At 45.2% G+C, this 16,482-nt stretch overlaps 1 protein-coding gene and 1 pseudogene across 1 annotated transcript in view; one reads left to right on the plus strand and one right to left on the minus strand.

Annotated features, from left to right (window-relative positions):
* Positions 1-16,482, minus strand: part of CD226 (CD226 molecule) — a 61,262-nt gene that overhangs the window by 35,257 nt on the left and 9,523 nt on the right. The gene's annotated exons all lie outside the window — the stretch shown is intronic.
* Positions 10,942-11,060, plus strand: LOC112481250 (annotated as a pseudogene).

Raw genomic sequence — 16,482 nt, forward strand, 5'->3', positions numbered from 1 at the left:
CAGCATAAATAAAACCAAAAACCTCACTGCATACTTCAGGAAAAGATAAATTTGGTGCATAGTTACTTTTGAAACCTTGTAAAATAGATAAAATAAAATAAATTTGAAATAATGGAACTTAAGAATACTCTAACCCTAGGGAGTATTTTAGAATAACATCGACTATCCACCCATCCCTACTTTGCCTCTCCCAAATATGATTTCGATTCTGAAAATAAAATGTATCTTCTAAAGATTTAAAAATAAAAGGTAAAAAATAGGTTGTCAGACTAACCTATATGAAATAAAATGTTTTCCAGAAAAATGTGACTCAGGACATGTATCATCTCAACTGAAACAGCGATACATTTGATTCAGAGAGTAATACAAGAAGTTGATCTTCTTGATTTTTAGACAAGAGTCAGACCTTAAAATAGTTGCTAATGAGTCATTCCTAGTGAACTAGAGATCTAGCTTCATCTTCTTTAACAAATAAATGGTTCATCAACTAAAGCATAACCTACGAAGGGCATGAACCATATTTTTAATGCCTTTTATACGTAAGAGAACATGATTTATACTCGATATGTGAACCCAGTGAGCATTCATTATAGTCTCATCAATTTTCCTTCAAGAGATGCTGAAATGACAGTATAACGTTCTGCAGGTAAGTTCCGAAGCTTCGTGGCGTGGTACCCTCCCGATCATCTCTGTCTTGGCAAATGCATCTCCGCGTGCCGGTAACTCTGACTGGAAGCCAGCCCCTCCTCCCTTGCTCTCCCCCCACGTCTAACTCCCCTGCCCAGTAGCCCCAGACATGCCCACTCTCTGCATTCCACTCTTCCAGGCTCTTATTATCACCTCTCCTCTGGTTGTAACAACAACCTGCATGTTACTCTCCCTGCTGTGCCCACTTCACGCCCGTCCCTTCTGTCCGAGCCAGAGCAATCTTTGTAAAACACAGGTCTGGCCCTGTAAGTGCCTAGCCTAAAATTTCTGAAGGCATCCCCAGCGCCTCTACAATAAGATTCAGACTCCTTAGCACGTGCATGTTACAGGGCCTCAGAGAGTTGGCCCTGGTTCTCCAGGCTCCCACTTTGATCCACCAGGCACCCTGTCCTCAAGCTGACTCTCAGGTCCCTCGGTGCAGGAACAGACCGGGTCTTGCCTCTGAGCCCTAGACCTCATCGCTCGTCCTGCCTCCTGCGTCTGGCCTTCGGTCAGGGGTGGCTTCTTCTGTTCAGCTTTTCTGTATTATTTCTCCTCCTCAGACTAGACGGACCCTCTTCGGCTCTATGCCCGTATTTCAACCTATATTTATCTCTTCGTTCATAGTGCTCTCCTAAATTGTGCCTTGCATGTAGTTGTTGATTTTTTAAAATAAAACAGAAAGCTGACAAGTTTTTCTACCCGATTTCATCTTGTTAGTTAGAGCCCGCCTTCCCAAATTGTTACTTCCATCTCCCTTTCGGCATCTGGAACGTCGGGTATGTCCTGAGTTATGTGTGTAAACACACCTTTCATCCCTCACACGACTCATTGGGGAGAAATGTCACTGGAAAGATCCAGGACCGCAGCTCCCGTCTAAAAGCAAACGAGCAGTCCGCGGCTCAGTAAACGACCAGTCCGCTGCTCTCTCTGCTTTGACACAATGGGGGGCGGGGGGAGGTTTGGTTGAGGAAAATACGAGTAGTCTGTAATCACTCTGAAGGATCAAAAGAGCTTTATCATTGCCAGGAGCCCCTGGATTCGAACCCCGAAGCTGAGTCAGGGCGTCTCCGAGCCTGCGTGTGCAAGGCACGTCGGATGGGACGCACACTGCACCGGCCCACGCCCGTCTCTGAGCGGGGCACGCTTGAGGGGGCTCCGGGTGTCACGTCGCTTTACAGTTCTCCACGCCGGGGTGAGTCGGTCTCAACTAAGCAAATCGACCCTTCAGAGTCTATTCTGAAAAGATTTGTGAGGCAGCATTAATGGGCTATCAATGTGAAAATGACCCGTCCCCACCCTGAGAAGCTTATAAAAGAGTCACTGGCTTCAATCGATAATGAGGTTTAAAAACCTCTAGTCAGGGCTTAATATATGAGAGGGACTGAAAACGATATTAGGGACACAGTGAAATATAAGACAGACACGGTCCCTGACCTCACGGGGCTCATCCACTAGGAAGGAAGCCACCTAGTTAAACAGATGGTGACACGATACGCCGTGATGTGAGCCAGGGGAGGGAAGCAGTGTGAGAGGAAGGTCTGGGCTGGACTCGGAGCAAAGCCGCGGGGGCAGCCACGAAGCCCACCCAAGGGGACCGTGCTGCAGACGCGGAGCCCGTCCGACGTGCAGGTGGAAAGCAAAAGGCTCGGCCGACACGCGTGTGCTCGGCTGCTTCCTCGGTGGAACGTCCGAGGCTTCGGGACGTCTGAGCGGGTCGCCGCACTCTGGGTGGATGTGGGAAGCAGGCCGGTCGAAGAACTGGAAGCTGGAGCATCTGAGAATTCACGTCGCTGCTGGAGGATCTGGTGGCAGAAACACGAGGAAGCAGCCAGTGGGAGAGAAACGTCCAACGTGGAAAAAGGTTAACACTTTCAACGGTGAATGTTTTGAGGGCAGAGGCGTCATCAGAAGAGTCTTGGATATTATTTCAGCTAATCTCCACTTCATTTCTTAAGGGTAACCAGAAACGGGAGTGGCCTCTCTTTTTCCAGTATATTCAAGGTGAGGAAGAATATTGGAAAAGCCCGAGCGATTCGAACATTCCAGAAAAGCTGTTTGAGAGCTTTCTTCAAACATAGGAGGAAAAAAAAAAAAACTGACCTTCTATTGGCTAAAAAGAATATCTGAAATATTGCGAAAGAAGCCTCGAACCAGGGAATTTTACCAAATAAGACAAAACATTTCATTTCCCCAAGACATTTAAAGGATTGTCTGGAAGGCACGGAAAACCTTTCAAACGATGCCCGATGCCTCCTAGCAAAAGAAAGCTAATGACTCCACTTTTTGAAAGAACTGAAGAAGATGATCTAAGTTTGAATAATAAATAAATGCAGAAGAGACATGGAGTATTATCTCTGTGAGAAATAAATGGCGGTCTGGCAAAGCGTATTTTTTTTTTTTATCTTATTTTGATGAACGATGCAGAGCAAGGTTATCAAGCCTAACCAAAGAATTGTTTATCGTGACTGGTGCACAAGTGGTAGCAACGAGATATGTCGTTTGCTGACTGGGACTCGACACTGCACGAGGATTTAAAAAATGAAGCTCTTTCAGAAACGCGTCCGTTCGTTCCCTGAAGGAGACTGAGCTCTATACCCTTACCTCCTTCTACCTTTGTTTTCGCTCTTTCCACATCAGCTCGAACCCCAAAACTGGAGCTGAGAGAAACCGAAGATGATCTGAACTGCTCTGTTCACCTTAGGAAAATGTTCACAAGTGAATGTATTTCTCTCCCTCCGTCGGTCTGATAAAAGGTAGACCAGATGTCTCTTTTTTCCCTTCACCTTTACAAAGTTCAGTTTCATGTATTTTGAAACATAGAAATTTTCCATAGAAAACACAATTGTCCATTCAGATATCAGATAAAAGACTGCCCCACAAAGTTTGTAACTCATAGTCACCGACGTCCCACGGATGTGTCCTTTTCTTCATTTTTATATTATTTTAAAAAATCTTGAGTCTTTTCTCTCTCACTTTCATGAAAGATATGTTCCCTGTGTTTCTCCACACTGGACTTTTTATGATTCTTCAAAAGAAAACGACATTGGTACATTCTTCTTTATGAGGTTATTTTGGCCATTTCATAATAAAAATAATATTTAATATATACTTGGTATTTACAATTTGACGTGAGACGTGACAAACACTGCCCAAGGAATGTTTCTCCCTACATTTTAAGCACTATTCTTCTTCTCATTTTCAAGATATAGTAACAAAAGTCATGGCTAGTGAAGGCAAAGTTAGTATTTGAACCCAGAAATTTGATTCAATTTCTTAATAGAACTAATGGCTCATTATGGACCAGAACAGTAGACTCGTTCATATATCATCATGGCTCCTGCAATGACAACTGCAAACTACTAACTCTGGAGCCCTTTAAATAAAAATGTAATCTCGCTCGTGTTGTGTATATCACTGTGCATTCGTCCTCTCTCCATCTACATACGACCAGTCACTGCTGCCTTTATTGCATTTGGTTTTCGTGCTGAGGCCATGGACATTTATCTCTCTCTTTACTCTGAGAGGTCAATCCTTCCCAAATGTAAATGTGATCGTGGCCGTCTCTGCCTGAAAACCTACAACGTCTGTCCACCCCTCCGGCTGGTAGCTCCTCCTGCGAGCACACACTGCCCCCACCACCTCCTCCCCACGTCCATCCGTGTCCCCGATCTCCGTGCTCACGGGGCCACCCGAGGTCCTCGTGTACTCACTGCTCTCGTCCGCTCTTCTGTGTTTGTGCTGCTGTGCCTGCTGGAAGCCCCCAAAACATACGTTCACCCTGAAAACCTGCTCAGATGTGATCTTCAGTGAGGCTATCTCTGACTTCGCTGCAAAGGCGTGGTTTTCATGCCGTTATTTCTCCACCTAGACCTTTCTTAGACTGTAGCACATCCTATGGCGCTAACAGACGGTGCGCATCCCCGGGTCTGGAGGCTTCTGAACCATGTAAGAGGTCACCACGCCTTGTGCCCTCCCAACCCGACTTCATTAATAAGCCGCAACCTCTCCCCCCAGCCCAAGCCACGTGTTCACGTCAGATATAATGAGTGCCCAGTGGGAAGACTCGTGAGGCCCCCCTGGCTTTACCTTGTCCAGTAAATATGACCTCACGGGACTTGTCTGCTCCTTAATCAATTTAAGTAACTGTAAATCAAAGTGAAGGACTCAAACATCACAGGACCTACTAACTCCAAATTTTATCCAACACTGTTTGGCATAATTTGCCTCCAAGATATTCTTGATTCTTATTATCCTAGAAACTTCTTTCTTCTGGCTTTTTTTGGGGGTGGGGGAAGGGTCGATTTGAGTGGTGTGTGTATGTGTGCATAGAAATTAAACACAAAATCCTATTTCTGTCTTTGGATAATTGCACTTAAGGGAGTATTAAGAATCCTCGCTCTTTTTATTACCCTTTACTACCGGTTACATCAGACGTAAGAAATTCTCCATGACAAATGACCAGTTATCAATTATTAAATGGAGCACTAACATGTGTACAAAGCTTGAAAAATAAACGTTCAGAAGGTTTTCATAACAGCATTGAAGGCGTGGCAACTATATCGCGAAATTTTTAATTTATTCTTATAAGGAGGATAAATATTATTTTTCAAGTATAATACAGGACTAATAAGGAATGAGAAATCATTTCATTGTCAAAAGGAAGGGCCTTGAGTGTGTGCTGAGTGTCTATAAATGTTTTACACTAAACACAGACTAGGGTAAAAGAGCCACAGGCCTCATCTAGAAATGTCACCTTCGACGGCGTCTCGTAAAGTCGGGAAGCTGACCCAGGCCACTTGGAGGACACACAGCGCTGCAAACAAGAGCCGGGGGGGGGCCCTTCACAGTCCACCCCTTCCCAGCCCCAAACAGTTTAAAGTGGAGACAAAGGTTGGAGGCACCGAGACCAGTTTCGAAGGGGAAATAAGGTAACAAGACAGCAAAACGTGTCACGGCATCGGCGAGGAGAGGGGTCCTGCAGGAGGATGGCCGGAGGATGGAGGGCTGGGGGGCGCAGGAGGACGAGTTTCGATTGATGAGAACCCCACCGACCACACGATTTTTTTAAGACGCTTAGCGGCAACTACTGAAAAGTTCTTCTTTATCCCTCCATCAGCTCCAGCCATTTTAAAACTTGGCCATTCCCCAGTGAAGCCCCTCCTTATCTGAGAATTGACCAAGAGAAATCCACAACTTTATCCCCACAAATCCTGGAGGTCTAAAAAATTAAGTAGAGTAATGGGAAACTTGCGAAAAAGTGACAAGCTTGATATGAGTGACACATATGATTCAGGGTGGAAAGAGGTTAATCAATAAAAATCAATGGAGTATTATGCCCTTGGACTGAAAAAAAATAAAAAAGAGTGTTTCTAGAAGACAGATACAGCAGCGTTTATAAAGGACAGCACGCCCAGGAATCCTGTCTAAATCGACAACTGCTACAGAAACTTGAAATTTTTACAAGGTGAACACTAGCTTCTCGGGTTGTTCTACAGACCTTCTAGCCAATACTATAAAACGAAGAGAAAAATATTACGCAAAATAAGCTGACTGAAAAATTAAACTGGTGGACTCCTTAAATTTAGCTACACTCCATCTTAAATTCCCCCTCTGAAAAAGCTATGGACCCACCACATTTTGACTGCACATACCTGGTTCCTGAATCCCCCCACCCCCCCCAAAAAAATTTCTTGAAATTTATATCTCATTGTGGAATGAAATAGATACATACATTATGCACTTTGAATCACCCGCTGTGATCGAAATGACTAAAGGTAATTCTAACTAGAAAAACAAAGTAAAAAAAAAAAGTCATTGGAAATTTTACATAATTACAAATGGAAATGATAAAAATGCACATATCCTGGTTTAAAAGAAAATAAAAGATAATAGTTGAAAAGATAAACATCCCAAGAGAAATACCAAGACTACTGAAAAACACCTTTTTGAAAGTCTAGGGAAAATATATGCTGCAGATCTAAAGGGCCAGGTGCATAAAATAAAACCCCTTATGGCTCTACTGCCAAGGTCATAGGATGAAGGTATCGCCAAAACAGAAAGACCATTCCACGGGGACAGTGGGGAAGCCCAGAGGGACAAGCAAGTCATTAGGCCAAAAGAGTATCTGAAAAACATCTCGCAAAAGACTCTAAAATAAATGCTGACAAGTTTTTAAATACATCAGGGAGAAAAAGTGAGTGAGAGACACATCGCATCTGAAAATGGCATACACGACAAAGATTCTTCAGAGAATAAAGACAGAATGACAAGGACACCTAAGGAATTATTCGGCTCCATTTTTAAAGAGCACACTATTAGGAAATTTCCTAATTTTCCCATTAGAAGAGAGAGGTAACACGTGACTTTAAAAAAATGATGAGCACTTGACCTGGAACTGGACAAAAATAATGTCAGCAGAAATAGGGACCCTCCACTCGAGCGGCTCTGCGGGTGCCAGAAGCCGTGTTTGACAAAGGCGCGTCTGCGTCAACAAACACTGCCATGCCTCAGAACGGTGGCTTTCCAAAGGACCCCGTCCAGAGTGGAACTCTCGGTAGGTCAAGAAGGGAACGCCCCTGAGGCTCCCGTCTAGAAAACTGGTGGAATGTGCTGGAATGAGCACTAAGTCCATAGACAGCTATAAACTAGGATGGGGGCTGCGGCACGGCCTCTGTACAGAGAAAGAATACAAACGCGCTTTCTAGAATTTTCCGAGTGGATAACCCACAGGGCAGAGAACCACGGGGAACCAAGGGACACAACCCGTTTAGATTTTCAGCGCTGTTTCCCCACCTTCTATTCACAGATACCCCAAAGCCACAGCCCCTCTCCATACTGACTCCTCGTTCTCGCCTCCGTTCAGAAACCGGCTGTTATCCTTAACCTTCCACCCTGACCCACTCATCCAATGAGTTGCTGGATGGACCCCGTCAGTCCTACCTTCTAAATATCTCTCGAACGCGTCCTGCTGTCTATCCGCATGGTCCCTGAGCGTTCCCACCCGCCGGCATCGCTAAAACAGCCTCGTGTTGAGCCTCGCTCCTCGGGTTCACTCCCACGCCGACTTCTCTGCACGATGCCATCTGCTCTCTCTCTCCTATGCAAGACCCTTCAGGAGACCCTCAGTCCCTGGCACAGAGAACCACTCAGGACTGGGCCCTCCTCGCCTCTCCACTGGTACCTGTCCCCCGCCCCACCTCATACTTTACATGTCAGGATAACGGGGACGTTTTCCAGCCTCAAATACTTCACGCTCTTTCTTCCTTCCCTGGACCTTTGCACCTGCTGTTCCTACTGCAGAGGACACGCCTGCCCTGCTCCTTCAGTTGTCAGACGCTCTGCCACCCTCAAGTCAGACAACGGTCATGAGGGCTCTAGTGGCTCCTCTTGCGGAAGTTTTACACTGAACAATTCCTCGAGGAACATGGAAAGGAGCTCGAAGGACGGGCCATGCACGGGGCGCCTGCTACGTGCCAGGCACTGTCGTGGGGCCTCGCACACATGCTCCCACGAATTCTCAGGCCCGCCCGCGGGGCACACAGTTTTATTCTCATTCTACGGGTGAAGACACCGAAGCGCAAAAATAAATAAACAAATGAAGCGACTTTCCAAATGTCACAGGACGAGTTAGAAGAAATCCATCTTGTTCTTACCGTCGTAAAGACGAAAAGCAAAACGACAGGAAGGAGGAATTTCTCTTAAAAATAAAACCGTCGACAGTGAAATCTCCACAAATTGACCCCATAACTAAACTCACCATTTTATATGTGTGTATATATATATATATATAATGTTATATGTATATAATGTTATATATAAACATATAAATTTTAATCGCGGTAAAATATACGTAACTCAAATTTACGATCTGAACCATTTCTGTGCCCAGTGGTGTTGAGCACAGTTACACTGTTCCGCAACCAATCTCCAAAACTCCTTTGATCTTGCAAAACTGAAACTATTAAACAACTCCCCGTTCCCGGTGCTCTGCCCGCTGAATATAAACATATTTTAATCGCGGTAAAATATACGTAACTCAAATTTACGATCTGAACCATTTCTGTGCCCAGTGGTGTTGAGCACAGTTACACTGTTCTGCAACCAATCTCCAAAACTCCTTTGATCTTGCAAAACTGAAACTATTAAACAACTCCCCGTTCCCGGTGCTCTGCCCGCTGACGACCACCTTCTACTTCCCGTTTCCATGAACTTGACTGCTCTAGGGACCTCATATGAGAAAATCATGCAGTATTAGCTCCTTCGCGACTGGCTTATTTCACTCAGGATAATGTCCTCCAGGCTCATCCATGTCGTGGCCTGTGTCAGAATTTTCTTCCTTTTTGAGGCTGAAGCATAAATACCCCATCGTACGCATACGCAGCCTCGTCTGTCCATTCATTCCTTGATAAAAACCTGGGTTGCTCCCAACTTTCGGCTATTGTGAATAATTCTTCTATAAACACAGATGTATTAAATTTAATATACTTACAAGTAATTTGCTAATAAATCACCATAGCAAAACCTTGCAAATGGCACTAAAGCATTCTGGGTGTTGAAATAACCAGTCGGTTGAATGACCAAGCTATCTCAGCAAGCTATGAAATATGCAGAAAAGTGGTGGATATATTTCAATCCAGGCCCTGTGGAAAGAATATATTTAGGGGGAAAAAAATCTCCTCTACTTATTTTGTTAGAATGAAGTTGGGTATAAATAATTGAACTATTTAGAGAAATAAATATATACCAAAAAATATTGTGTACTATGTTTTACATATTATAAGCAATAAATCCATGAGCATCCAGGAAAGTACTTTACACTTCCTGGAAATTGCTCGTGAGAGGCCATTCTGTTCCACTTAATCATATTTGGAATTAACAGCTTTCCTATGTACCGATTAGGGGTGGACGTTGGCGATGTTCTGTGGAAGCCTCATTCCCCCCGCTTCTCCTCCATCCTGTTGCTGTTTTACGGAGCAAACTCCTAAGAGCTACACCTGAGAGTCTCTCCAAGTGCAAAGCGCTGTGCCCAGCAGCGGCGGACGCGTGGGGAGAGCATCGGCGTCTCCGCGTGTGACTTTTCTCTCTCTAAATACTCTTCCGCTCCCTATGAGAGTCATCCTTCGAGGGACGCCTAAGGAACCTTGCCCCACCTCTCAGAGGAGAAAAAGCGTCTCCTTCTCTGCTCCCTCAGACGCCGTTTTCTGTGGCTGCCTTTGAAGCAAAGGTGTGTCGTCCCTTCGCATCGCGCCCGACGGTCACTTCGCTGTCCGCTGTCCGCTCCCCACTCCCTCGCCTCTCAAATGAGGGCAGGCGATAGTGCATTTATTGAATGAAAGAGAGAAAGGAATGAGAAGGAAGAATGTGAGCGGGGATGAGTTTTATTTGTCTGTAATTTAAGAAGGAAAACAGATTTTGTGACGTGCGCCCCAGCTGGCCGCGCGTTTCAGGACTGCGGGCCTCCCTGTCTCTCGCCCGTTTCCTAGTCTCTCATTTGCTTTTCTTCCTTCCCAGCTTCTCTACATCATCCCACATGGCTCCACATAACAGCTGCGATCATGACCAACGTGTGACTTCCGCTATTCAAAAACTGCTCATCACCTAGTAAAGCCCAAAACTTAGACGCGCCACCCGCTGGCCTTCCCCTAAGCCTGTCACCAAATGTGTTTTACATACATCCCGAGTGTAAAGAGCGTTTCCCTTTGACGTGATGTTTTTCGTGATACGGCTTTCTTCTAGAATCGTACCCAGATTTCCAGCCTGGTGTGGACACCTTCCACGCATCCCCTCGAACTGGCCTCGCAAACGTCTGTGCCACTTAACAGTTTCTGTAGTGTGTCACGGTGGCTTGATCCACATCACGTTTACGTAATGTACAGCCCACACCTCCCCGTCAGATTAGAAACGTCTCAAAAACAAAGACCTTCTTACTCAGTTGTTCTTCTAGCAAACAGTAAATGCCTAGGCAATGGATTTAGAAAGGATTTACACAACTTTAAAAATTACTGTTATCAACATTTATCCAACAAAGCAGACCTTAATACCTCCAAGTGTCATTTGAGCAACAACGTTTAACAATTTATCTTTCGGTTCAATTCTGTTATTTTCTCTGAAAACATAATAGCCTGTGTTAAGAATAAAAATTCAAACACTGTGTCAACTCAAAGAAACACAATACCGGTAATTGGAAATATTTCCATCTTATTAAATGTTCATTCTTTTAGGAAGCTTTTCTAGCATTTAAGAAAAATAAGAGTCAATGGCCATGCCACCCTGAGCAAGCCCGATCCCGTCTCATCTCGGAAGCTAAGCAGGGTCGGGCCTGGTTAGTACTTGGATGGGAGACCACCTAGGAAGACCAGGTGCTGCAGGCATAAAAAATAAAAAATAAGGGATTGTAAACTGACAAGGTCCTTGCAATCCGTGAGGTCAACCAAGGGTTGCCTCGCTTAAAAAACTAAAAATAAAAAAATAGGAGGAAAAATAGGGGGATTTGTATCAAGACCCCCGGTGGATTACCGAACCCCATACATTCTATGTCGTTTCTTATATGTACATACCTATGATAAAGTTTAATTTACAAATTAGGCACAGTGAGAGATTAACAATAACTGATAAAAAAATAGAGCAATTATGACAACACGCTGTAATAAAAGTCTTGCGAATGTGGTCCCTCCCTCTAAAAGTGTCACGTTGTAGTGTGCCCACCCTTCTCGTGGTGATGTGAGATGGCACGGTGCCTGCGAGGTGACTCAGGCGAGGCGAGGTGACCGACGTGGGCATTGTGACGTCACGTTAGGCCACCACACACGTTACTTGAGCATGAGCACTGGGATAACACCTCAGTCGAGCTGATGATGGAGACAGCTACTAAGTGACCAACGAGAGCGTAGTGTGGTGAGAAATTTCGTCATGCTACTGAGAACGCTGTGCAATTTAACGCTCGCGTATTGCTTATACCTGAATTTTCCACTTATGATTTTCAGACCACAATCGACTGCAGGTAACTGAGACCAGGGAAAGCGAAAATGCACATCAGGGGGATCACTGTACTTCCGATTGCAGCATCCAGTGTGTGAAGAAAAATAAATGGACTCAGCCATAAGGGAAATGAATTAGGTAGATGACTAATCCTTTCTGAAGTGTCGGGCTCTTTATGTGTCAAGAAGGATATTGTCCTACACACTCAGAGAATACACACCCGCACCCCTTTGCTAAGCTAACCTGGAAGTGCCCATGTTGGGAGCAGACGGAATTTCATGTAGCCCGAAAGAAATCGGACAAATTTGTCCTTAAGAGCTCGTCTGCTAAAGTGGGAATGTTAATTTTCTTAACCATCCTGCTAATTAAATGGCACACTTAAATTCTCACAGAACTCATGCTCACGCTTCATTCGTATGGGCCACGATCACCGCTCCACTGAATCCGCAGGTAGGACCCGCGTAAGCTAGTGACAGTGCTGTCAGATGTGAATACTGCATGTCATATCCCCATCCTGAGAAAGCTGCTTATATCAATCTTCTACGGAACATGGGCCGCTCTCTCTGGGCAGATTATGAAGAAGACTTTAAAAAAAAAAATTTGTGAGTTGGTCAAATCGCTGAAGCCAGGGAAAATTTTCTCCCGTTGAGATTTGTTGGATTGTGAATAATCTCTCAGGGGAAGCTCCAGAAGCCCCATCAGCTGAGTTATTTAATTAAAACTATTGTGGAGTAAGTGGGAGAGATGACGCCTGGGGGAAGAATTTTACGCTGATCCCTGAAGGATTGACTTGAGAGTCTTAACATTCTTCACCGTTTCGAAATCTTAAATGTCTTTAGAAACTTTCTGGAATGAGAGGAAAAGCCATCCCGCTTACAATCCCCACTCTCTATAAAAACGAACAAAAACCAAAGCCAGCCGCCAAGGGCATCGCTGAGCCTCTGAGCCCTTTTCATCAGACCAGCTAAGCAGGCCCAGGATGCACTGGCTCGGAGAGGAAGGAACTGAGGGGCCCCAGGCTGCTGATCGGCGGGGGCTCGACTTTTCCCTGCTTTTCCCAGTGGTTTACTTTCCTTCCTGTTCATTTGTTTTCAAACGACCAAAATCCAGCATTTTTTATCTTATAAAATACAATAAAATATGTAATTGTGCTCTCAGTTAATAATGCTGTGATCTGTCGATGGGAAAATTCCTGTAAGATGTCTTTGAAGGTCACTGACACCCACCCCCTAATCCTACAGAGACGTTTCCGAGAGAGGACGTGTCAGCGAACGATGCTTGCCTTTGATGGGAGGAATCTTAAATGAGAATGCAGACCGGAGAAGGTCCAGGGCACACATGCGGCATGTGTGGGCTGAGTACGTTCCCGTTACTGGGATGGGCTCTTACCCACACTCCTCACCCTACCCTGGCACCCACATGCCACCAGCACCCACTCAGAAGAGGAAACGGCGGTCCAGATCTTGTCGCTGGCAGCTGTCTCAAGTGCTGGGGTAACAGCGTTTGTGGTAAAGGGTGACAGAAAAGGTGTGAGCAATCTGGTCACTGAAAGGTGGAGCAGCCGAAACCGAGGGCTGGCTACACGGTCTCCAGCTCCGTGAAGAAAACCTTCAAGAGCCGCAGGGAAACAATCGCGAGCTTCAGCTGTCGCCCTTTCTCTAGCAATTCAGCCAAAAACAGAAACAAAAACAAAAAACAAAAAACGTCCCTGCCCTGGGGTCGGCTCAGAAATAAAAATAGCCACCCATTAGAGACTTAAATGTAAGACCCGACACCTAAAACTTCTAAAAGAAAACATGGGCAGTAAACTCTCTGATATCACTAACGGGAATTTCTTTTCGGATATATCTCCTCGGGCGAGGGAAAGACAAGAAAAAATTAACAAATGGGACTATGTCAGATGAAAAAGATTTTGTACAGCAAAGGAAACCATCGACGAAACAAAAAGACGACCGTTTGGGAGAAGATATTTGCTAATGATACATCTGATGAGGGGTTAATCTCCAAAATATATAAAGAACTCATACAACTCAACAACAACAAAATAAACAATCCAATTAAAAAATGGGCAGAAGACCTGAACAGATATTTCTCCAAGGAGGAAATACAAATGGCCAATCGACATATGAAAGGATGCTCGAGGTCACTAATCATCAGAGAAATGCAAATTAAAACCACAATGAGATATCACCTCATACCTGTCAGAATGGCCATCATCAATAAATCAACAAGCAGCAAGTGCTGGTGAGGACGTAGAGAAAAGGGGACCCTCCGACATTGTTGGTGGGATTGCAAATTGGTACAGCCGCTATGGAAAACAGTCTGGAGGTTCTTCATAAAATTAAAAATGGATCTACCTTTTGACGCAGCAATTGCACTTCTGGATATTTATCCAAAGAAAACCAAAACAATAATTCATAAAGATCTATGCGCCTCAATATTCATGGCAGCACAATTACAATAGCCAAGATACGCAAGCACCCTAAATGCCCATCAACAAGTGATTGGATAAAGAAGTTACGGTTCATATATACAATGGAATATTACTCAGCCATTAAATAAATGAAATCCTACCATTTGCAATGACATGGATGGACCTAGAGGTTATTATGCTGAGTGAAATAAGTCAGACAGAGAAAGATAAATATCAGATGATTTCATTGACATACAGAATCTAAGAAACAAAAAGAACAAACTCATCAAAAACAGACTCACGAATACAGTGGACAATGTGGTGCCGGACGCGGGGGGCGGGGTGTCGGGGAGTTGGAAGAATGGGGTGAAAGGTTAAAGAAGAACAAATTAGTAGCTAATGGATGGTCATGAGGATGGGGAGCACGGCAGAGGGAATGCGGTCAGCATTAATATGATGCTAGGTGGAGGGCCAGGGGAGGGAGGGAGCAACTGGGGGGATCGTTTTATGAACTATGTAGATGTCTAGTCAATGTACCGTATACTTGAAACTAATTTAAATAAATAAATTTTTAAAAAAATAGCCACCCAAAGAAGGGAAGGGTCTGTGTACGTAACAAAAACGGTCGCAGGCAAAGATCACAGCCAATTCCATCCCCTGCTCCGGATCGACAGAGTGCGTTTTCAAACGAGTCTAAAGCAAACATTCCTTTCTGAATGTACTATGGCCCATGAGTGTAGAAGACAGGGGGGCCTCGCAGGGTGCAGGGGGAGGCTGGTGTGCACGCCGGGGTGGATAGAGAGGACACCACGTGCATAAAACCCAAAGATGTCCTTGTGCTCGTGCATTAAACATTATCAGCCATCCAGTTATCGGACTTAATTATGGATATAAATCTAGCTTTGTCTTGTCTTAGAGGTGTTTTTCTTGTATTTCTCTTTTTTAACTTTCGGTTGTAGAGTTTTATCGGCAAGCCTGAGAGTCGGCTCTCAGGGTGATATGTGCTTTCAAGCAAACAACTCCCAGCCTTAGCAAGTGGAGAGCGAGTTTATGTGAGTCAATAAAAACAGCCTTGGCCCCACGCCAGCCGCTGTCCGCAATCAGACTCCCGTTCATCTCACCCCTGAGAAGGGCAGTAACCATAACCTTGCTTTCCACAAGTCTTAAAACGCTCTTTATCATCTGCTTCCTCTACGGACTATTTTATTTCATTAAGGAGTGAGATTTCTGTTTGTTTCATCAGTTGACTCTTTCTTATAGGTACTACTTAATAATATCCTTTCCTTTAAATGAAAGACTGCTGAAATGTAACACCTTACAGAGCCCTTCTTAATTCTCGTGTGTGTGTGTGTGTGTGTGTGTGTGAGCGTGTGTGCGTGCACGAGCACGCATGCATCAGCTGGCCCGCGCTGAAGACTTGGATTTCCAGTCTCTGTAATCACACGAGCCAGTTCCTTAGAAGGAATTTCTTTCTCTGCACCTGCACGTCTTCTTGGTTCTGTTTCTCCGGAGAACCCCACATATTACGAAGACCAGAAATACAACAGATGCACCAATGCACACTCCTGCAGTGGATAAGTGTTACGATCCACGAAATACTCTTCCCCTCCTGTAAGGCTGCAACTAATTCAATCTTCTAGGTAGTTTAAAAAACAAAAAACAAACAAGCAAACAAAAAAACGGGTTTACTAGGTGTCTCCCTCGGAAGGCCGCCGGGTGACCTCGCGGTGTACATCGCAGGGCGAGGCTCAGACTCCCTCGGCACGGGTCACAGGGCTGTCCTCACGCCCCAGCCTCCTCGGTGCCGCGCCGCTGTGCCAGACGCCTTCCGCTTCACTTCCTCAAAACAGCTTCTACTGTATAAAATCTTACCGGGGACCCCGACTTCGCACATGCTGAGCCTGTTCGCCGGTCTGGCCAGGGAGAGCTTCCCAGCCTCGCAGTTTCTTCCTCACTTCGAGGCCACCTCTCAGGCCACCTCTAGCGACAGCGAAGGGCCTCAGAGCCCAGGACGAGAACCGCATTCCACTGACGCTCTGTGCTCCAAACGAGTCCATTCTCCGCCCCCCGCGTGAGTTGTAAACTCTACTGTGCCCTTCCGCATGCCATCAGCGTCCCCCGAGATGTCCTTTTCTCTGCATTTTCTCTGCTCCCCTCACCCCAGCTTGTCTTAAAAATTTTCTTCCCCGTCTTCAAGGTCCAGGATGGCTCGTCCCTCTCTGAGCCGCCTTGATTCACTCAAGCTCCCCTTCACATCATTTCTGGCACTTTCGGGAGCATCACGTGGTTCCCTCTTGGTTCTGAGACTTGGCCCCTGGGCAACCTTGAGTGAGTGAATGACCCTGAATCTTCACCTGTATAATAGGAACACGTGACCTGCCCTGTAGCGTTCATAAGTATTA

Source organism: Pteropus alecto, unplaced genomic scaffold, assembly GCF_000325575.1.
Source record: "Pteropus alecto unplaced genomic scaffold, ASM32557v1 scaffold14, whole genome shotgun sequence".
In the NCBI taxonomy this organism is placed as follows: domain Eukaryota; kingdom Metazoa; phylum Chordata; class Mammalia; order Chiroptera; family Pteropodidae; genus Pteropus; species Pteropus alecto.